At 42.5% G+C, this 23,534-nt stretch overlaps 1 protein-coding gene across 3 annotated transcripts in view; it reads left to right on the forward strand.

The window, feature by feature from the left end:
- Positions 1 to 5,685: 5,685 nt before the first annotated feature.
- PUM2 (pumilio RNA binding family member 2) overlaps positions 5,686 to 23,534 on the forward strand; it is a 108,402-nt gene continuing 90,553 nt past the window's right edge. For 2 of the 3 annotated variants that reach the window (XM_065402160.1, XM_065402162.1), the window contains exon 1: positions 5,686 to 5,759. The gene's annotated coding sequence lies outside the window, so the exon portion shown is untranslated. Of the gene's footprint in view, positions 5,760 to 5,874; positions 5,893 to 23,534 lie in introns of those variants that run through there. The other variant, XM_065402161.1, reaches the window with a different exon arrangement.

Consider the following 23,534-nt stretch of genomic DNA (forward strand, 5'->3'; position numbering starts at 1 on the left):
GGAAACAGTGAGACAATATTGATCCTCATGATAGGCTATGGTCTCAGCACACCAGCAGCTTAACCATTGTCATGTTTTTTATGGGCATCATGGCAAAGGAGAGTTTTAAGGAGAGATTTGAAGGAGGATAATACATTAGTTTTGCAGATGTCTTTATGGGGGGCTCCTTCCAAGTGTGAGGGGTAGAATGGGAGAAAACACAAATATGCTTCTTTGAAAATGTAACAAGTGAGCAATGGAGGCTGGTATCAAGAGCCAATTGGAAGCCCTTTTGACAGTAGATGAGAAGTTATAGGTAGGGTAGGGATAGGCTGTGAAGGGCATTTAAAGTGAAGACCAGTAATTGATGCAAGAGAGAAGAGGCAGTGAGAGAAAGGTTATAAAAAGAGGGGTGACTTGACCTAAGTGAAAGGCTATGAAAATGATCTTTTCAGCAGCATTCTGAATGGATATGAGCAGAGCAGGGTTGCATTTGTTAAGTGCAGAGAGAAGCATGTTGTAATCAAGACATGAGACAATGAAAGCTGTATGAATGGATACGAAAGGTGGTATTTTAGAGATGCTATGCAGAAAGAATCTGCAAGATTTTGACATAGCCTGAATGTGACGACCTAGAGAGGTCTGAGTTGAGGAGGATGCCCAGGTTAACACACAGCCATCACCCACCATGATAATGATGATAAACAGGCGCCATTTGTGTAGTACCTGTTATATGTTGCATTCAGCTGCAGGTCCAACATATGAAATACTAATTGACTATTCCTACAGCTATGTATCTTGTTGATGATGCTGATACACAGTGAGAGGACCGAATAAAGTAAAACCAGGTTGATGTGTGATTCATAAGAAGCCCCTGGAGAGTGCTTGGGAAAGCATTATCAATTATTAATGCCTTAACATTTATATCCTAACATTTTTATTAAGTAGCTCAAAAATGGATTAATATCAAATTAAACTATTAATAAGTACTTTTAAATTTCCCTTCAGCACAAAACCAGGAGTGGCTTTTTCTTTTCTTTTTTGGTAGTGTGAGCCAAAAGTTTGAATGATACTCTTAATGTGATAATTAGTTCCTACTTTATTTTAATTGCCATTTTAATTGGTTTATTTTTCAAACCAGTTTGTTAATCGATTGCATTTATACATTTTTCTTCTCTGTGTTTTTTTTCATCCTCCAATACATAGGACCAGACAGACCAGGTAGAGATAACATATATTTCTGAAGCTTATGCTGATAAACAAATACTTAGCATTTACAGGATGTAGCACTTGAAAGCATTTTACAAGCATTAGATAATCCTCACAAACACTATTGTGCAGTAGGAAAGTGGTATTTTCCCCATCTTACAAATGAAGAAACTGAAGGAGAGGTTAGCAGAATATTTTTTAAGTGATGTACAAGAGTTTGCCGGGGCTCGACCCTCACCGGGGCGGCGGGGAGCCACACCGGCTCACTACCCACCGGTGACCTTGGGAAATTTGTCCGGCCGTGGGGTCTCCCTCGGCAGCTCTTGCTGTAACCGGAAGAACACGGTAAGCCCGACCCTGCTCAGGGCGGGCAATAATGCGAAGTCCGGAGCTCAGGCCGTCAGTCAGGGCTGAGCAACAAATGAGTACCAAGTATTAAGCCCGGGCCCTAGGTCGGGACAGGGCAACAAATGCTGAGTCAGGAGCTCAGGCCCTCAGTCAGGGCTGAGCAACAATAGTACACGGTTTTTAAGCCCAGGCCCTAGGTCAGGGCGGGACAACAATAGCAGGCCCCAAGCCTCAAAAGGCCTGGGAGAGGGGGAGACTGCCACCCACGGGTTGGGTGGCAGGGGGGACACAGGCCCTCCCACTCCACTGCATCCCAGCCCGGGGCCCTAGCAGCAGCAGAAGGCCCGCTGCTTAGGGTTACCATACATCCGGATTTCCCCGGACTTGTCCGGCTTTTTGGTGCTCAAATCCCCGTCCGGGGGGAATTTCCAAAAAGCCAGACATGTCCGGGGAAATAGGGAGGCATAAGCCAGGGTCCGTCCGGCCCCAGCACGATCTGCCGGGTCCGCAGCGCAGCCCAGCCACCCTGGCTACATTGTAGCGAGCTCGGGCGGGGGGGGCTCGGGCTTCCCTCGTGGGCGGGGCCCCCCCGGCCACTGGGGGACCCTTCCTGTGGCCCCGTTGCCCCACGCGACTCGGAACCCGGCGCCACGGGAGCTGTTTCCGGCGGGGACAACAGGCCGGGGAACATGCTCGGCGGTGGCAGGAAGGAGGCTGCGGCCAGGGCTGCAGGGACCCGCGCCGCCCCGGTCGCCGCTGAGCATCTGAAGCCCCTGCCAGGCAGAGGCTGCCGGTTGAGCGGGGGAGCTTGGCAAGCGGGGGGGGTGCAGAGGCTGCAGGGCGAGGAGGAGCAGGGCAGGCAGGGGCATAGAGGCTGCAGGGGCAGGGGGGGTGCAGGGGCTGCAGGGGCAGTGCAGGGGCTGCAGGGGCGGGGGGGCACGTAGGGGCTGCAGGGCGAGTGGGGAGCAGGGGTCTCAAAGGCTGCAGGAGTGGTGGGGTGCAGGGGCTGCAGGGCGAGGAGGAGCAGGGCAGGCAGGGGCAGGGGGGTGCAGGGGCTGCAGGGCGAGTGGGGAGCAGGAGTCTCAGAGGCTGCAGGGGCGGGGGGGGGCAGAGGCTGCAGGGGCCGGGGGGGGGCGCAGAGGCTGCACTTAGCAACCCCCAACCAAGATCAGAGCGGGAGAGAGAAGGGGGAATGCAGGGAGCTCAGAGGAGGGGGCAGAGTTGGGGCAGGGACTTTGGCGAAGGGGCGGGGCCAGGGCGGGGCAGGGCTGGGGGTGGGGAAGGGTCGGAGTTGGGGCAGGTCCAGGGCCCCTGTGGAGTGTCCTTTTTTTTCAGTGCTGAAATATGGTAACTCTACCGCTGCTGTCAGTGGGGATCCTGGCCGCAACACACTGACATAGGCTCTGGCAGTGCTGCAGCCAGATTGGGGTCAGCTGCCCCCGGGCTACTTCCACACTCCCCCTCAGGGCCTACCTGGGTCCTGATGTCGGCCTCTGGGGGATCCAGGACCATGGGCTCCTCCGGATACCGGGCGCCGGGCAGGCCCGGCGGCTCCTCCGGATACCGGGTGCAGGTGGCTGCCCTGGGCAGGGCCGTAGCAACAAAGAACGTGGCCCCCTCCGAACGGTGGCCCCCTCCGAACATATGTCCGGGCGGGGCCCCTTACAATGCAGAAACTGGAATGCGGTATTTATTTTGCCACTTTTAGGGGCCCCCTTCCTTGCGGGGCCCCCTCCGGTCGGAGGGTACGGAGGGCGCTCACTACGCCTCTGGCCCTGGGCCGCGGAGTTTTCCCGGCTATGAGCTAGGCTGGAGACGTCTGGTCTCTCCAGCGGCTGGGGCCTTACTGAGCTCTGAGGGCGAGCCTTTATACTTCTGGGGGGCGGGCTCTGAGCTCCCTAGCTCTGCCCACTCCGGCCTCCGGATGGGCTCTTCCCCCTCCGGGGTGGCGGGCAGCCACACCGGCTCACTACAGTGATCATTAATTTTAGATGCCCAATTTGAGATGCTGAGGGCCTGATTTTTCAGAGGTGCTGTACTTCAGCCAAAGTTCCCAAATCCTCTCAAAACCTGAGAACTGCCTGTAACTTACGCATGTTTGCCTGTGGCCCCCAAGAGCTGTTTTCTCTCCTGGAAATGGCCAGAGTGTAGCTGTGCTTCTACCATGCTACCTTTCCCCTAGCTACGCCTCCCTGCTCTGAAAGTAGTGCTTGGGAACCACTGCTTTGGTTCTATGCCACCTGGGAAATCCCCCTCAGCTGGGAAATCCCCATGTAGCTGGTTAAACTGGCTTTACAGCACTTGGCATCAGTAATAAGGTGGCATTTGGACTGGGAATTGGGGCCACTGGTAGTCACGTGAGTAATAGTTGAAAGAGTGGATGTGTTGACATCCAACATTGGACTATCAATATGTTTTCAGTGCTTAAACAGGTTTCAGCTTTGTCAGGGGTTGGAACTTCTCTGTTTTTTACTAGATTTTGTAAAATGCTGTGTGTGTAGCTATAAAAGTGAGGGTTTTTTCCTATATATTGCATCTTTAAATTTCGAAGAACTCTCCCAGTTTGCTGCAGCTGATTATAGAATAGGCACACATTTTATTCTTTCATGGAGGCTGTACTCATTGTTCCTTTTTTATCTAAAAGTAGTTAGTTTTAGACTGAAAATAGTACTTGTTCAATGTGCATGGAAAAAATATTGTAAATATCAGTGAATCTTCTATTTACTGATGTTTTGGTTAGATGGTCGATTTGATATATGGATCACATCTGTGTGTGTCATGCTGCTTGAGATTATGGTGACCAGACAGCAAATGTGAAAAATTGGGACAGGGGGATGGGGGTTAATAGGAGCCTATATAAGAAAAAGACCCCAAAATCGGGTCTGTCCCTATAAAATCAGGACATCTGGTCACCGTACTTGAGATGATGAACTGGTAGTGAGGTGAAATCAATTTTTCTTATGAAACCATAAATTCAGAATGATTTGAGGATTGATCCATCAAAGCTGGTTTCGTAGGGTTACCATATTTAAAAAATAAAAAAAGAGGACACTCCACGGGGCCCTGGCCCCGCCCCTTTACCACCCCCCGGCCCCGTCCCAACCCCGCCCCTTCCCCAAGGTCCCCGCCCTAACTCCTCCCCCTCCCCTGAGCACCCCACATTCCCCCTCCTCCCTCCTAGCCACGCGAAAAGGGCTGCCCGAGCGCTACCGGCTTCATGGTTTGCCGGGCAGCCCCCAGACCCTGTGCCCCTGGCCGGCGCTTCCCTAGCGCAGCTGGAGCCCGGGAGGGGAAGCGCCCAGCTGGGGGCGCAGGGTCTGGGGGCTGCCCAGCAAACCGTGAAGCCAGTAGCCCTTGGGCTTCCGGCAGCCCCCATGCCTCCGGACCCTGCACCCACAGCCAGGCACTTCCCCTCCCGGGCTCCAGCGGCTGCTGTGCCCCCTGAACTCCTGGGCTCTGTAAGCGCCGAGCTGCCCGAGCGCTACCGGTTTTGGGCAGCTCCCATGCCTCTGGACACTGCACCCCCGGAGCCCGGGAGGGGAAGTGCCTGGCCGGGGGCGCAGGGTCCACAGGCACGGTAGCGCTCGGGCAGCTCGGCTCTTACAGAGCCCAGGAGTCAGGGAGCACAGCAGCCCCCGGCCCCCGCTCTAAGGTAAGCCAGGGAGTATTTTTTCCAGACATGTTCGGCTTTTTGGAAATTCCCCCCGGACGGGGGTTTGATTACCAAAAAGCCAGACATGTCCGGGAAAAACCGGACGTATGGTAACCCTAGTAGTCTCTACGCCAGTTGTATGACTGGGATTCACCCCTTGTGCACAGCCTAGTCTTGTTTGGTGAGGTGTGGGTTTTCATTATTATTATTGTTGTTGTAATTAACGTCTTTCCTTCAATGACTACTTGCATCACTACCCGTGGACTCCAGCGGGAAGCTGGATCAGGCCCTAAAGCATCGTCCCATCCCACGCTGTGCAGAAGGATGGAACAATGAGGTGCTCGGAGGAACGCCGCCGCTGCGACCTCCTCTCTTCCCACCCCTTCACGCAGGGCCGCTGGGAGGGAACATCAAAGCGCGCGCAGACGCCGCGCCAACGCCGGTGATTGGCGCGCGGCGGAAGGGCCTCGAGAGTTCCTGCTGCCCGCCCCTCCTCCGTCCCGGCCACAGCGCGCCTGCGCAGTGGGGGTTGCTGCTCTGAGTGTGTGTGGGTCTCTCTCGCCATGTTGTTGTGAGTCTCTGGCGGCTGAGGTGGGGGGAAGGGGGGGAAGGAGAGACCCGGAGGTGGGGGCGGGCGGCGGGGACAGGGGTGTTCCAGGGCCCTGTCCGGCTCCGTTCCAGGGAGCAGCGCCGCCAGCCAGCCCGTGAGTATCTCCTGGGGCCGGGCTAGGCCAGGCCGCGGGGGAGGGGGGCGGACGGAGCCCCCTTTTGTCTCGGGGGCCATGTTGTGGCTGGTAAGCCAGCTGGTCGGGGCCTGGTCGAGGGTGGCTGCCCTCTCCCCTGCCTTTGTGCCTCTCTGCTTGGGCCCTCCTCCGGGCCGCTGTAGGGAGCAGCACAAAGGGGGTGGCGGTGGGGAGGGATAGGGAGCGGAGGTGGGTGGGGGGAACAAAGAGGGGGTGTGTAAGGGGGAGGGGCAGCCTGGGGAAAGGGGGTGTAGGAAGGAAGGGGTGTGGGGGGGTGTAGGAAGAAGGCGTGTGTGTCGGGGGAACAGTCTGGGAGAAGAAGGAGAGTGGGTATTGTGGAGGGGAAGAGATCTTCTGTAGGGGAAGTGTATGTTGTGGTGGGGGGAGTGTTGTGGTGGTGGTGGTGGGGGACTGCTTTGTGACCCTTAAAGCACCTTAACAATGCCAGCAACACACACCCGTTTGGTGAGGGAGCTTACTACGCTTTGGGTGAGGTGGGAGGAAAGACTTGGTGGGCAGTTTACGCCAAGGAACGTGATGGGATTTAGATAAAAGAGATTAATTCATGCCTGAAAAACAGATCTGTGGTGGGGAGGGGAAGGGTGGCAAGGAATTGGGAGAGCCGTTCTCACTGAAGGGCACAACTGAGATCAAGACACAGGAAATGTTTTGGAAATGTGAACAAGGTTTTTTCATTGCTTTCGTAGAGTTTAAGGCCGGAAGGGACCATTAGATCGTTTAGGCTGATCTCCTGTATATCACAGGTTGTTATATTTCACCTGGTTACTAAGGATATCTAAGTCTTTTTTTTTTTTTAAGGGACGTGTGAGGGTAGGTAGGAAGGCTAAATGCACATTTTATAGTTGATGCCACACAATGAAATGTTGGATTTTATTTTTTCTTTAATACACTATCTGCACACACAAAATCAGAGAAAACATTATTGGAAAATATAACCATTCTCACAATACAACTACCTGCAGAGCGGATCAAATTTTTACTTGATTACTGCTGATTATTTTTAAAAATTATCTTTTAATAGTCATACAAGAGATTTTTTGGCTTTGTTGCTATGAAGTTTTGTGTGCACTTCACTTCAAACTGTCTTTAATTTTGTGAAGGTAAAGTGATACATGTTGAGCATTTTATACCCATCTGGTGTACTAAGCATACTGTACAAAGCAAGCAAAATATCAAAACACTAAAAAATGTATTGTGTTTTACATGGTGGTGTGGTTTAGAGGTTTTATCAAGTGAGTTTGGGATGCGTCATTACTACCAAGTGATAAAGGCATACATGAGTTTTGTATATCATTGCAAATGAGTGCCCATAAAACCTTTATACCAAACATTTGTGCATTCTCTATATGTTACATATTAACAAATGGTTTTTGGAAATGTGTGTCCTAATTATTTTATTTGTGGTCCTTTTTGTGTCACAACTGAACAGTCGGTCTCTTTTAATTATCATGATTCAAACTATGTAGGCCTTGGAGAGAGAGGAAAATGAAAACAAATACATTTTTGAAATCTCTAAATATACCTAAAATGCCCTTTTTTATATATACATAGTGCTGTTAATTTTGATGTCTGGAGGGTTTTAATGTCTATATACTTCTGGATCTTCCTGGGTTTAGAAACAGGTATTGTGCATATTGTTGGAAAGCTGGATCTCTCATTTTTTGCCATGGTATAAAGAGGTGTTGGATCTTAAAACTTTCATTGGTCCATGACTGAATATTGTACCATTGCAAATATTTTTGTGGTAGGTGAAGGTGGTGAGGAAATTAGGATGGGGAAAGATTGAATTCTGTGGCAGTTTTTATTTGTTTTGTTTTTTAAACAAAGCATCTGGCAGCTGCTTGAAAATGCTCAAGGGTTTGGAAAGTTAGAAGTAGTCCCAGAGGAGATACCTAATGGGCAAACACAGGTAAGGAGGTGCTTGGTAAATGCAATTTTATCGCATGGTTCTTCAGTTTATTGCATGAATATCATGTATGTGTATACATGTGGTATTTTAATCTTTATAATTTTTCTTTCTGTTTTGGGGGGGAAGGGAAGCAATAGAGTGGTGGCTAGGCAATTGCAATAATGAGAAGTGAGAAACAGTTAGACATTACAATGGATATCAGTAGTGCAAAAATTTGGAGGCGTTTGACCAGGAAGAGTACAATTGACTTCCCTTAAATGTTAACTGCAGTGAAATCTATTATTGCTAATACATTTTCATTGGTAGAGAGAAAACATCATTTTTCCTTGTCCTGGGGGGAAAAATCAGTTTTAATATAGGGTTGCAATATATATTTAAGATTGGTGTTTGTTGCCTGATTGTAGTATATTACACAATAAGTAACTTCTTTCCCATTTGTTTAGTTGTGCGAGAGAGATTCTGGACATATTGGGGGACAGCATTAGCAGGGAGTTAGACTCATTCCCAGGTTTTCAAGTTAACTTAGTAGCATTTTTCCTGTTTTACTCTTGTCCAATTTTCCCCTTGTCTAGGTGTGCATGTATGTGTGTACTAATAATGTGTGTACAGAACTTTCTAAAATGCTTTATCTTGAGAACTCAAGTCTCTGCTTTGTACAGTTGTTTCTGAAATGTTAAGAGATCCCAAAAGCTGGGACTGGATGACATGGGATAGTTCACTTGATAATTTCCTTGTTCTGTTCGTTTCCTCTGAAGTGTCTGGCACTGGCCACTGTCGGAAGACAGGATACTGGGCTATAGGTGAACCATTGGTCTGACCCCGTATGGACATTCTTAAGAACATAAGTTGTTAGATGGGCAATGGTTAACTTTCATTATTCCTATTCACATACATTGATGCCTTCTTTCTGATGTACAGGATTATGTAGAGTGTCATTCTCGATTGCAGTAAAAATTCCTAAATATTATTCTTGGTGTTAATGCTGAGGCATGAGGTGGTGAGGAAGTCTGCAATATCACTTTTTAAATGTAACAAAGATATTGGCACTTATATTTTCTTAGGGGAAGAAAACAGACCTTTCATTTCTAAATGAAAACTGCTAAAGTGACCATATAAGAAAGTGTGATGGATAGGTCATATAGATACTAGTTGGGTTGTATAAGCTGTGTTCATAGGCATGAGATATATTAGTTGCTCTTTCTGCTTCTGTTCTCTTTTTAAAAAAAAAAAAAAAAATGTAGTTGAAAAATGCTTCCCTCATCCAGGGTGAAGTTTTTCCACCCATAACACAACTATTTTCTTGCTTACTCCACACAATGGAACCGTTCCAGCATTGTCACTAAGCCAATACCCAAGCTCTGTGAAATGGAATAAGAAGTCCATCACTGAAAGGCTTGTTTTCTCCTCCTGTAACATCAAGTTAAGTTTGCATAGTGCCTTTAATAACAATGTTTCAAGGCACTTCCTGGTAATATAGTAGAAATACTATGCAGCTGTATGTTTATAAAAAATACCTTCAGATCACATAAAGTATACTCAGGTTCTCTGATTCTGAATAGGTATGTATAAAATCTTTCCTTTCTGCTAATAGCTTGAGACTTTTTAATTTTACAGGGGGCCTTTGTTTATGTCCCCTTCAGAATTTGTCAGTATTACCATACTTCTAGATCAGTTGGCAGTATTTCTCAGTCTGGAGTGTGAGAATATCTAGTTGATGAATCAAAACCAGGTCTTATCTGTAGAAGTATAATTAAGGTGTCCATTTTGTTATCTATCAGTTGATATTTAGGCCCCAATGAATTATCCATTCTGGAAGTGGCTCTTGGGGAGCTAATATGTACATGTTGGAGACATGGTCCTGTGAAAGTTATGAGATGACCATCCTGGGTGTTGAGAGAGGAATATAAAGCTCTCTGAAATGCAGCAGCTGCAAAATTATTGAATCCATAGATATGTGCAGGACTCTTATCAAATAGAATTTGCAAGAATACGTCCAAAACAAAATATTGTGACTTGGACACAATATAGATAGGGTCCTACCAAATTGACGGCCATGAAAACTGTGTCGCAGACCATGAAATCTGGTTGCCCCCCGTGAAGTCTGGTCTTCTGTGCTCTTACCCTCTACTATACAGATTTAATGGGGGAGACCAGCATTTCTCAAATTGGGGGTCCTGACCCAAAAGGGAGTTGCAGGGGTATCACAAGGTTATTTTAGAGGGGGTTGCGGTATTGCCACCCCTACTTCTGCGCTGCTGCCTTCAGAGCTGAGCGGCCGGAGAGTGGCAGCTGCTGACTGAGGAACCAGCTCTGCAGGCAGCAGTGCAGAAGTAAGGGTGGCAATACCATACCCTGCTTTCCTTACTTCCGTGCTGCTGCTGGCGGCGGCTCTGCCTTCAAAGCTGGGCTCCCAGCCAGCAGTCGCTGCTCTCTAGCTGCTCAGCTCTAAATGCAGCATCACCGCCTGCAGCAGAGCAGAAATAAGGGTAGCAGTACCACAACCCCCCCCACACACACACACAATAACCTTGCAAACCCCCCCACAACTCCTTTTTGAGTCAGGCCCCTACAATTACAACACAGTGACATTTCAGATTTAAATAGCTGAAATCATGAAATTTAGGATTTTTAAAATCCCATGACTGTGAAATTGACCAAAATGCACTGTGAATTTGGTAGGGCCCTAAATATAGATGGTCATATTAATATATCACATATTGTAGCACAGATGTATTTTAATCAACATATATGAGACTGTGATTTTTCCTTACAAATTGGAGTTGGTAATCTGTTGAAAATTTTGACAATTTCATCAAATATTTTCAAATACAGTCGGGCCTCAATTTACATGGTGGTTACATTCTTGAAAAAACACAGTGCAAATAGAAATCGCTTCAAAAGATACCAAGGGTCTATGGGAAATAAGGGTTTAGGTTCCAGGCTCACAAGATGACCTCCATAATTTATCCAATACAGATTTTAAATTAAAAAAAAAATTAATGAAATTTAAACTTGCTATTAACCTTTACTGATGTTAAGGATGAACTTGATATGATGATAATGCTGATGTTGTTGAAATCAGAACTCCGAGGGTTCATCTGGGGTGTCTGGGGAGGCCAGGGAGTGTGGAGCAGTGGCATAGCCAGGACGTGTGGGTGGGTGGGCGTGACGTGGGAGGGAAGGCAGGAGGGATGGGGTCACAGCTAATTGACCGTGCATAACTGAAACTGCAAAAAAACCCATGTAAATCGAGGCCTGTACAGTTGGGCCTCGATTTACACAGTATTTTTTTTGCACGATTTCAGTTATGCACGATCAATTAATTGTGACCCTTTATTTTTGTACATGGTATGCATTCACTTTTATACCGTGAGGCGCTGTCACCAAGATGCGCAGGTCAATGGCGTAGCCAGGACGGGACACTTGGGTGGGCCTCGACTTCGGCTGTGTGGGCAATGATGGGGGTGGGGGAGGAGAGGCTGCCTCCCCTCACTCCGTCCAGCTGGTCTTGCGGGGGGTGATGGACACTCTGTCTAGGGCACTGGCAATCCCAGGGGGGGCCCCGGGGAGTGGGATCGGGGTGCAGGGGCTTCCCCTGCTCCACCTGACACTCCTGCTGGGAAGCAGGGTCAGAGGCTCGCCTAGCTCCGCCCAGCGCTCCTGCTGGTGAATGGGGTTGGGGCGCAGGGGGGGCTTACCCCACTACACCCGGCACTCTTGCTTCCCCGCTCCCGTCATGCCCTCCCACCCAAGTGTCCTGACCTGGCTACGCTACTGCTCCACACTCCCTGGCCTCCCCAGACACCCCAGATGAACCCTCGGAGTTCTGACTTCAACGACATCAGCATTATCATCATATCAAGTTCATCCTTAACATCAGTAAAGGTTAATAGCAATTTCATTAAAAAAAATTAATTTTAAAACCTGTATTGGATAAATTAGGGAGGTCATCTTGTGAGCCTGGAACCTAAACCCTTATTTCCCATAGACCCTTGGTATCTTTTAAAGCAATTTTCTATTTGCACAGTGTTTTTTCAAGAATGTAACCACTGTGTAAATCAAGGCCCAACTGTACATCTACAATTTGACCAGTTCTGGTAAAGGTAAATTACTTCTCACTTAGCCAGTGCTAGAGAAGGTATTGAAGAAATGGACAGATACAAATTACTGAACTGACTGGCTTTGTGTTTCCATTGTAAATCTCTTTGTGCTTACATGTGTCATAAATCTTTGATTTTTCTCTCTTTGTGTGGGGAGAGGGGAACAAAGAGATGGTAAAGGTTGACATAGAAAATCTCAGTCCAGAAACTACTTATTAAATGTGAGCTTGCTCACCCAACATTGATATGAGCATAAATTTTTCAGTTATAAGTGTACCAAACTACTTTTTTTAATTTGGTTACTTACTTGCTTTAAAGTTTTGTATACTATTTATATATAAATAAAGTGGACTCTAAAGCCTGCTAGTTTTTTAAAAGGAAAAAAAGTGATGCTGAGGTTCAAAGAGAGGCTACTATGCATGTGTATTTAGTTTCTTGGAGCCATATTATGCAAATATTAAATTTTCACAGTATACATTTTAGCACAGAGCCACTTGGAATGAATTTTGTGAATGTTCGTTAAGAAAAATAAAACTTACACATTTTATATCACATTCATAATTTTTAGGCATACTATCGTTAATGCATGATTACCTTTCCAGTATAGTATATATTGTGAAATTCTTTGTTCTGTGAATATTGCATTGAGGGGTTTGTCATATTGTTGAGTTTGAAGAAGTCACAGAATTCATACCATGTTTGTGGAATGCCATTTCAGTGAAGTAAACCGCTATTGTTGTAATAATAAAACTACATCTAAGTAGCATTTTGTCCAACAATGCCGATAAAACAATGCATATTCAGAGTTATAGCAAAAACCTCAATTCCACAGTATGGTATCATTTTTTTTTTATGATGATGATTGTACATGGAGGAGGCGTTAACACTGGAAATAAAATATATGTATGTACAGAGGAATTAGAAGGGGTCATGATCTCTTATTGTACACCATTTTACGCTTAGAAACTCCATTCTGGGTGAGGAGCTTTCTGCATGTGAGTTTTTTCCATTCAGGTTTTATACTGTTCCTCTTAAGTGATTACGGAAGGTATGAAACTTATTGTAAAGTTTCCAGACTGTACTTTAAAACAAAAATAACTCTGTCCATTTTTGCATGTGCCATAAATTATTACATTGTAGGATATTTTTGTCTTATGTCTGTGTACTGCTCCTGGTCTCTATGAATTTCATGTCACTTATTGCTGTAAGATTGACAATACACCTGATGAAATGGACAAAGTAGAAATCACAAAGTCAAAAAAATGCATGATCACGTTGCCCCCATCAGAGATTTTGGCAATAAAAACATAGGAGAATCCATTCTACCAGATTAAGAATGGACTCTCCTGTGGTTTTTATTGCCAAAATCTCTGAAGGGGCAACGTGATCATGCATTTTTTTGAATTTGCGATTTCTGCTTTGTCCACTTCATCATGAGTATTTTCAGTCTTTTATCAAGAAGTGTGTGGTTGTCAGTTACACTTATTTCAAGCCAAAAAGACAGTTGGCAGACTGATGAAAGATTTCAGGTTCAGATTAAAATTGTGGTCAGTGGAAGGTCAAAATATACTACCAGTTTGGTCATAGGTGTTTTTAATATGAAATTTGATATTAAAATATTGCACAACCAGAACAACACTGAACATTTTTCACTTGTGACATATCTGCATTGATATTTAGGAGTTAGCCTTCCATACTACTTAGGTGAAAGTACCTGTAGGCTATGAAAAACAAAGTTGGTAGCAGAAGTTGTAGGACCTAATATGAAGGAATGTACGTGTCAATTGATATTGTTAAAAAAAGTCACTAAGTTCAAGATCTGAAATTATATTTTGATCAAGGATAGTTACATTAGTATGTTTGGTTCCATACTATGTATTGTCTCAAACAACCCTGCCATCTTAGGTCAATAACAGTACTTTAAATTAATTAAATAGAAAAAGCTTAAGCCAACATCTTTAACAGAGAACACTGTTCTTATATAGTCTGGATTTTTTTTGAAATCCTAATTATAAGAACTGCATATTTAAAGACATTCATTGGAAAGCCTTTTATGTTATCAAGACTTTTTCTTTTTAGGTTTCTACGTGGAATGAGCATTCCATGTGTCCTCCTAGGCATGAATGAAGTGGCCTGGCAGGAGACCAGAGGAATGATGCATGCGAACATTGGTCAGGAAGCCAGTGGGGTTGGAATAGGGGTTGCCCCAGCTGGAACAGTAGGTGGAGCAACAGCAGGGCCAGGGCCTGGAACTTCAGGGCCCAGTTCAGGTGGAAACAATCCTCACACCATCCCTACAGCTGCAGTGTCAGGTGCTTTCAATGTCCAGGTACCCCTCAGTGGACGGTCTCAGGATGATGCCACAGTTGGATATTTCTTCCAGAGGCAGGCTGGTGAGCAGTTGAGTGGCTACTCCAGCAAACATCGCTGGCCCACAGGAGATAGCATTCATGTAGATCATTCGGTAGGTAGCTTATTTTTTTTTTTTTCATTCAAAAACTTCTTATGTTTTTTCTTAAATCCAAATCTTTCAGAAAGCTATACGTGGGTTAAGCGTGTCTTTCTGTATCAATTATAGCTTCAAAGCATATAGTTTTCCATAATGTAAACCATTCAGTTCTTTGTTTGAGCAGTTAAACATATATCAATTTAATTATTCTATTGTAATACTTTAAGTGTTCATTAAAAAGTTGTTTGGTTAAAGTAAATAAGCATTACTTTTCAAAGTATGTGTCTAGTTTTTTTCCAGGAACACTAACAAGTATCACTCGTTAGATCTGAAATCAGATGGTAGCCAACTGTTTTAGTTTGGTAAAAGACCAAATTATAACAGACCTAATGAAAAGTAACATGGCTCTTGCACACAATCTTACTTGTTACACTTGCAGGTAAAAACTTGTATTATCAACACTATAAACACGTAAGTAAGTAGTAGAACTAAGCAAGGGGTACCTCTTGTTTAAACTTAACATTATACAATAGGTTACTACCTGATTCTTTTGTAGGTAATGAAATGTAGTTACCCACAAAGCTTCAAATAGCAAACACCTAGCTCCAAATGTGTAACTGCTACAGCTTTCTAATTTCTCTCGTTAAACATTTACTCTTGAAATTCAGAAAACAAAACGTTCTTTTCTATGAACCTGAGTTCGGCAAGTTAAAAGGTTCACTGGCAATTTCTTTATCTTCCCAAACCCCAGGGTTGTGGGATATGTTCCAAGGAAATGCAGTAAAATGTAGGAAAATGAATAAAACAAAAATTTTTACCAACCTAAAAGTTCGGTTATTTTTATTTTTCTCATCCATTTGCTCTTCTTCTTTACCTTAATTTCTCTTTTCATTTTATTTCTTGGTTTTGTTTTTATTCTCCCTCCTTTCTCTTTCCTGTAATATTAATTGCACAGCAAAACCTCTCTTGTCAGTACCTGCTTCTTTGTATTGTATAAAATATTATACTTAATATATTACTAAAATATAAATCAAGTCCCTCGCAATATTCTATTTGCCCACTTGGGGCAAGTAATTATTTTGAATGTGTGATAATATAATAGCTTTTTTCCCATCATCTTTGGCTTTGTGGTAAAGGGTGGGCAACTAGATTGTGTGCCTAGGCTGATTGAATTTTATTATAGTTTTGCAAGGTGATACGGTCTGTGTGTGCGTATTTATGTATTAAGCTATTCTTAAACAAGTAAGAATTGGCATATCTTCTCCCCCATCCGGGGAGCAAAGAGAGATGCAGCTCAGATTAGCTTTGTGTAATAACACTATTTAGTTCTTCAGAGTATTGCCACGCTCATCCAGGAGAGAACAGTAAATGTAAACATTCTATACCTAATGTGTTTTAAAAAGAGCTCCAAAAAACCCCTAATTCTTGAAAATATTTTGTTTTATGAATCATAAAGAGCCATAAAGGGGAAGTTTATTTTACTTTTGCTTATTCACTTTTAATTGCTTGGGAGCAGTAATACTTTTCTAACCTATATAACTGAGCAATATCTCCTTTTGTGTTCTGCCATTTTCACTGTTTTCCTTCTTTGATAGTCTAGAAAAATAGGAAATTGCCATGAAAAAACAGATCAGTAGACTTCCCTAGTGCTGTTCTGTGTGCCTTAAAAGTTGCAGTGTGTTCTTTGTGGGCCACAATGCACACAGAACAGCTGCTTTTGGGGTGGGTATGTGAAGACAGGAATTACATTCATATTTACCATCTTGTAAAGAGCCAGCACTCAGAGTGAGGTTCCAACAGACCTGGTACATCTAAAAGCTAAAATATGCAGACTTTGAAAGTATTTAATTACCATTCCTTTCTACATGCATAGGTTAGGAAAAATCAGCACGTTTGTGTGAGAGATGAAAGGGGTGGATGTTTTGACATGTTTGGAAAGAAGGACTGCATAGAAATGATGTTAGTAAAAAATGACTGAAATCCAAAATGAGGAAATTAAAATCCTTAGGTTCAGTATGGATTACTTAAGCATACTGTAGCTGAGTTACAGAATGTATGAATATGCCTAAATAAAAAAAGAAGCAGGAAGGAAAGAAAATAAGCAGTATGGATAAAAACGGTAAGGTTCAAGTTGCAGAAAGTGGAAACCCAGCTCAAGTGAAGCCAGTAGAAAGGAGCACAAACTATTACAGGTAAAATACAAAATGGAAACTAGCAAACTTGGGAGAAATTTTCATAGAATCATAGAACTGGAAGGGACCTCGAGAGGTCATCTAGTCTAGTCTCCTGCGCTTAAGGCAGGACTAAGTATTATCTAGACTAGGGGTTCTCAGACTTTTGTACTGGTGACCTCTTTCACATAGCAAGCCTCTGAGTGCGTCTCCCCTTATACATTAAAAACACTTTTAAATATATTTAACACCATTATAAATGCTGGAGGCAAAGCGGGGTTTGGAGTGGAGGCTGACAGCTCGCAACCCCCTATGTAATAACCTTGTGACCCCCTGAGGGGTCCTGACCCCCAGTTTGAGAACCCCTAATTTAGACCATCCCTGACAGGTGTTTGTCCAACCTGCTCTTAAAAATCCCCAATGATGGAGATTCCACAACCTCCCTAGGCAATTTATTCCAGTGCTTAACCACTCTGACAGGAAGTTTTTCCTAATGTCCAACCTAAATCACCCTTGCTGCAATTTAAGCCCATTGCTTCTTGTCCTATCTTCGGAAGTTAAGAAGAACAATTTTTCTCCCTCCTCCTTGTAACAATCAATCTTCCCTCATACGTCATGTTTGCTAGACCTCTAATAATTTTTGTTGCTCTTCTCTGGACTTTCTCCAATTTGTCCACATCTTTCCTGAAATGTGGCGCCCAGAACTGGACACAATACTCTAGTTATGGCTTAATCAGCATGGAGTAGAGTGGAAGAATTACTTCTTGTCTTGCTTACAATACTCCTGCTAATACATCCCAGAATGATGTTTGCTTTTTTTTTTTTTTTTTTTTTTTGCAACAGGGTTACACTGTTGACTCATATTTAGCTTGTGATCCACTATGACCCCCAGATCCCTTTCCGCAGTATTCCTTCCTAGGCAGTCATTTCCCATTTTGTATGAGTGCAACTGATTGTTCCTTCCTAAGTGGAGTACTTTGCATTTGTCCTTATTGAATTTCATCCTCTTTTTACTTCAGACCATTTCTCCAGATCATTTTGAATTTTAATCCTATCCTCCAAAGCACTTGCAACCCCTCCCACCTTGGTATCCTCCGCAGACTTTATAAGTGTATTCTCTATGCCATTATCTAAATCATTCATGAAGATACTGAACAGAACCGGACCCAGAACCGATCCCTGCGGGACCCCACTCATTATGCCTTTCCAGCATGACTGTGAACCACTGATAACTACTCTCTGGGAATGATTTTCCAACCAGTTATGCACCCACCTTCTAGTAGCTCCATCTAGGTTGCATTTCCCTAGTTTTTTTTATGAGAAGGTCATGCAAGACAGTATCAAAAGCCTTACTAAAGTCAAGATATACCACATCTGCCACTTCCTCCCTTTCCACAAGGCTTGTTACCCTGTCAAATAAAGCTGTCAGGTTGGTTTGACATTTGTGCTTGACAAATCCATGCTGACTGTTATTTATCACCTTATTATCTTTTAGGTGTTTGCAAATTGATTGCTTAATTATTTGCTCCATTATCTTTCTGGGTACAGAAGTTAAGCTGACTGGTCTGTAATTCCCCAGGCTGTCCTTATTTCCCTTTTTATAGATGGGCACTATATTTGCACTTTTCCAGTCTTCTGGAATGTCTCCTGTCTTCCATGACTTTTCAAAGATAATTGCTAATGGCTCAGCTATCTCCTCAGTCAACTCCCTGAGTATTCTAGGATGCATTTCATCAGGCCCTGGTGATATGAAGACATCTAAGTAATTTTTTGACTTGTTCTTTCCCTATTTTAGACTCTGATCCTACCTTATTATCACTGGCATTCACTATCTTAGACGTCCAGTCTAGTCAGACACAAAGCAAATATCAAGAACTTTCTGAATACTAGAAGTAAGAACATTGCAAGGGGACTGGTGAGTTGAGGGACAATTATGGAGATCAAGGACCTTGCAGAAAAGCTAACATTTTCACATCATTCTTCACCCAAAGAATATTAGTGGGTCACCCATACTGGACTTACTGATTTTCAGACAATAAAGATAGCATTGTTAGTGACTGAGTCAGAAAAGGAGACACTGGAATAAATTGATTAAAGAGCAACAAGTCACCTTGACTGTATGGTATTTTTCCCATGTATTCTGAATGAATTTGAGAATGAAGTTGCTGAACTGCTAATACAAATATGCAGTCTGTGACTAAAATCAGCTAATATTGCAGAGTACTGGAGGATATCAAATGTACATATCTTTAAAAAACTAAAAAAAAGGCACATGGGCAAATCCTGGGAATTGCAGACCTAGTGAAGCTTACTTCAGTAGCAAAAAATTTGATTGTAATTATAATTTTAAAATAGAATTATAAAACAGGTGAGCATGAGACAGTAGGGACAAATCAATCAATACATCTTTTCTAAAGGAAAATTGGTTTTAATTTACTAAAATTCTTTGAGTTTGTCAAACAAATAGTGGATAAAGAACAACTGTAGTTATGCCTCTTTGTCAAAATTCCTTATAAGAGATTACTAAGGAAACTACATCTCACCCCCTGACTACTTAAAAACTTTAGTGGATTGGAAGCAACTCAAAAGTTAGAAATAAATAGTAGGAATAAAGGATCATTTTCTAACATGACAAAAGGTACCCTAGTGTTCCATAGTAGGGCTGATGTTTAATGTACTAAAGATCTGGAAAGCAGTGTGAACAGTGAGGTGGAAAAACTTACAGATGGCATAGTTATTTCAATTAAGACTTGACAAGAGAGGAACTTCAGAGAAGACAGAATAAAGTTAGGTGAATGGGGAGCCCAACTGTAGATGAAAATTCCTTGACAAGTGTAAAATAACATGCTTTGGAACAAATAATTTGAATTATATGTATTATTGGGTTCTAAACTAACCATTCTGGCAAAAGACTTTGATATTGTGGTCAGCTCAGTTTTGTAATGGCAGTGAAAAGAAAAATAAAGAAAACGCATTGCATAAAAAACTTTACTGAAAATATTATGCCATTTATATTAGTTGATAGTACACCTTCACTTAGACTTGTGTTAAATTCTGGTTGTGTCATTATAGAAGATCTATTGGACTGTATGGACCACTGGTCTGATCTTGTACGGCAATGTCTGTTTTTCCCAACTCTGAAAAAGACTGTAGAGCAAGAGAGGGTGGGTCAGTAGTGGGGGGAGGACACCTACCCTCTGGCATCATCCCTTCATCAGCTCTACAGGGATTTTTAAGAGTAAATTAGTGGTCACCATTAACTTATATCAATTCTCTCTGTTTAGTGGAGAATCCTCTAGGACCTGAGAAGTGAGTGACTCTGTGAAAGTTTAGAGACACATGGTGTCAAGACTGAATCCCCACTCTGGCACTCCGAGTGCAGGAAGTGGGGGCCCGCAAGGATTCTAAAAATTAATACTTGCCACTCCAGGCTTGTATTAAACTCCCAAGGTTACAGCTTCTCTCTGACCTTGGCTTGGTAAACGCTGCCACCACCCAAATGCAAAAAAGCCCCTTTGAACCCAGGAGAGAGCACTTGGGAATTCTTCCCTGTGGGGTACCCTCAAGCCCTTTCACCCTCCCCCCTCTGGGGAAGAGCTGAGAAAGAAAACAAAGGAGATTAGCTGTGGCTATCAGCTAATCAAACAACATACACAAACTTCTTAGGACACCAAAAATCCAGTCCTGTTCTTAAAAAAAGTAAATGTTATTAAAACAAAAAGAGAGAAAATACATCTGGAACTTGGGCATTTACTTTTTTTTAAAAGAGCAATTCCAAAAATTAAGCACCCAAACTAGCTTTCTCGGGGGGCCAGCTTAAAGGTTACAAGTAAACAAAAGCTTCAGAAGTTAGCACAGAGGAGCTCCACAATCCAAAATAAGAAATAAACCTGATAGTGTCTAAACATTCCCTATCCAAATTATTCCTTCTAGGTATGGAAAATACTTTTTCATACCTGGTTCAAACCTTACACAGCATTTCTGCTCCGTCCCTGCAGCCCCAAGAACAGCCACAGACAAAAGGAAAGTTTTTCCCATTTAAAAAAGTTCTAGCCTTCCCATGGGCTCTTTTGGTCAGGTGCCCACTCCTTTTCTTTTACCTGTGGGCTTGTTAACCCTTTACAGGTAAAGCAAGCAGAGAACAGACACCAAGAGGGATTTTACAGCTAACTGGCTGGCTGGGTGTCCATAAGGGAGTCTCTCTCTCTTCCCCCCCTCCCCCCCCCACTTCAGTTATCACACATGGTCTTTTCAGAAGTCTCAAGATCTTCACAGAGCTTAGACAAAGCAGACATTAGTGAATTTTGGTGGAAGAATGCCGAGGAAATACTTCAGTTACAGTAAAGACTACCAGAAGCCTCCTATACTTATAATAAATAGTAGTATTGTCAACAAGAGAATGTAAATGATTACACCATTACACAAAGCCTTAGTGAGGTGCCAGTTGGAGTAACCCATCTCATTTTGGGCATCTTACTTCTATTAGAATTTACGAGAAGGTATAGATAGCAGCAACTACTACATGAATTTATCAAAAGTAGGACAGAGTCTTAGTTATCATGACAGGTTGAAAAGCTTATTTTGTGTACAAGATGGAGGAGAAGTTGCTAGTCATCTATTGCAGTATGTAGGTACGTAAAAGGGATCACAAAAACTTCAGTAAGACTTTGTTTCAACTATACAAGTATGGGGAAACGTGCATTATTAGAAATTGAAATATTAGCAACAATAGAATCAGCAGTTTAGATTACATATGTTGAAGCACTTTCTTAGACAAAAATATTTGGAATTCTTTACACCAAGAATAAACGGATAATCGTGATATCTTGGGTTTTAAATAATATTGCATGCTTAAATATGGATTTTTCTTGCTCAAACATGCTGTGCTAACACATTTGCCAAATTTGAGATTGGGAAGGAATTTTCCCACACTGAACTGTACAGGAGTTTCACCTTCTTTTGGAGCATTGAGTTGGAATTAGCCATTTAGCTCAGGTGAATATTTCCCACATAATCAGTTTCCTGTAGTTTCAGTGGGAGGAGAACTTTATAGTCATTTGTTCTTCCAATTGTATAGATGCCTTACTCAAAAAAATGTTCTTGGGGAATCTAGCTAAGAATTTTAAGAACTGATTTTTAATTACATTTTTTGTTAGGTTAATGATAGGTTTCGTTACATTCAAAATATTTTACTTGCCTTTTGACAGGGTGGATTTTATAGAAATCAAATTGATTTCAATCACTAGTCAAGAAGACTCGATTCAATCATGGATTTCTACATAAAAGTGCATTCTTATTGGTTGTTATAACCTTAATACATATTCTTCACAACTCAGAGATAGATGTAGGTTTCATTTTTAGAAGGTACGCACTACACATTTTTAAAGTGATTTATTTTGAAAACTTTTCAGATTAGTTTTACAGCTATTTCAGAAAATGAATGGTTGTTTGGTTATTTCATTTACCAAAGATAATTGAAACAGATAGTTCACCTCCCAATTACTTCATAAATTTCTCCAATTCAACAGGTTAATCATTAATATTTGGACGATTTTCTTGCCATGCTATATTAGGAGGAGAACATCACCAGACAGACATTTAAATTGTCTTATTTAACTAAAACTACGTTATATATTCTGGATTTTTTTCTTCAACAACAAACATATAATATTTTAACAAAACAAGCATATGAGTTTTTGAATTTAGTTAAATATTCAAGTTTTTTTTTTAAATCAGGTTTGTTTTTGTTAAAATTGTTTTTAACTAAAAAGTTAAATGAAATATTTAAAAAACAAAAATTAAATCGACCATGTCAGCCAGGTCAACATGAGAACCACTTAAAATATTGGTTACTGCAGCTAACTCAGTCGTCTTCACCTTCATTTTCCTGTTTGTTCATAATCTGGAAAAGAAAAACAAGCTTTCCTGCTTTTTCAGGCCCCAAACGATTTCTCAATTTGGAATGAATTAGTCCAAAGGAAGAAAATATTCTTTCTACACTGGCAGAAGAAGCTACTGCTGTTAAAAGTGAGACTTTTATAGTCTCTGAATCCAAGTGCTTAAGTGACTTCCACCAGTTCACTGGTGTGACTTTCTTAAAACATCATTAGCAAACATATATTTCTTGAATGGTTCACCCTTAGTTCCAAAGTTTATTATAGTTGGCATTATGGAGGGATGATTGCTGGATGTCCATGTCATAGCTGACTCCTCTACTTCAGCAGTTAAGGTTTGACCCTGGTACTGAATATTTGCAAGAAAATGAGCTGGAGATAGTGCTTGTCCCATTGTCTGTTATTTCTCACCTCTCTATATTATTTATTTAAAAACATTTTTGCTGTTAACAAGCATGTTATCTCTGGAGACACAAATCCAGAGTTTGAGAACTGCAAAACTATGCGTCTTTGATAGTATCTTCTAGACTGAGCACTGAGTCTCATTGAGTAGATAGAAAGATTAACCTAAATAATCTATACAGAAGCCCCTGGAACCCCACAAGATTGGGTCCCTAATTCATGAACTATTGGAACTCGTTTAGAAAACTTTTCTAAAACATTACATGAATATATATTCTCGTACTATAGAATTGGAATTTATAATCCCTATTCCATGATGAGATAGTTTTGATTAAGATACTTTATATCTTAAAAGTATCTTCAGATACGTTTTTTCCTCAAAAGGCATTTTATCAAAAAAATCCGATTTAAATAAAAAATCACTGATTTTTATCCACCTGAGGGCAATACATGCTAGCCTTAACCACTTCACTTCAAGTAATAACTAAAATTAGACATTGATATTACTTGTAAAACATTTTTAAATACAGTAAAAAAAGACAATCAGATTGAGTTTCAGTTGCTTAATGTGATGGGTAGGCCTGCCTGTTGTTCATGATCTTGTTCCAATCTGGATCACAAGATGAAAGCGCTACCCACATGTCAAGTGCATTGTTG

Source organism: Emys orbicularis, chromosome 3, assembly GCF_028017835.1.
Source record: "Emys orbicularis isolate rEmyOrb1 chromosome 3, rEmyOrb1.hap1, whole genome shotgun sequence".
Lineage (NCBI taxonomy): Eukaryota > Metazoa > Chordata > Testudines > Emydidae > Emys > Emys orbicularis.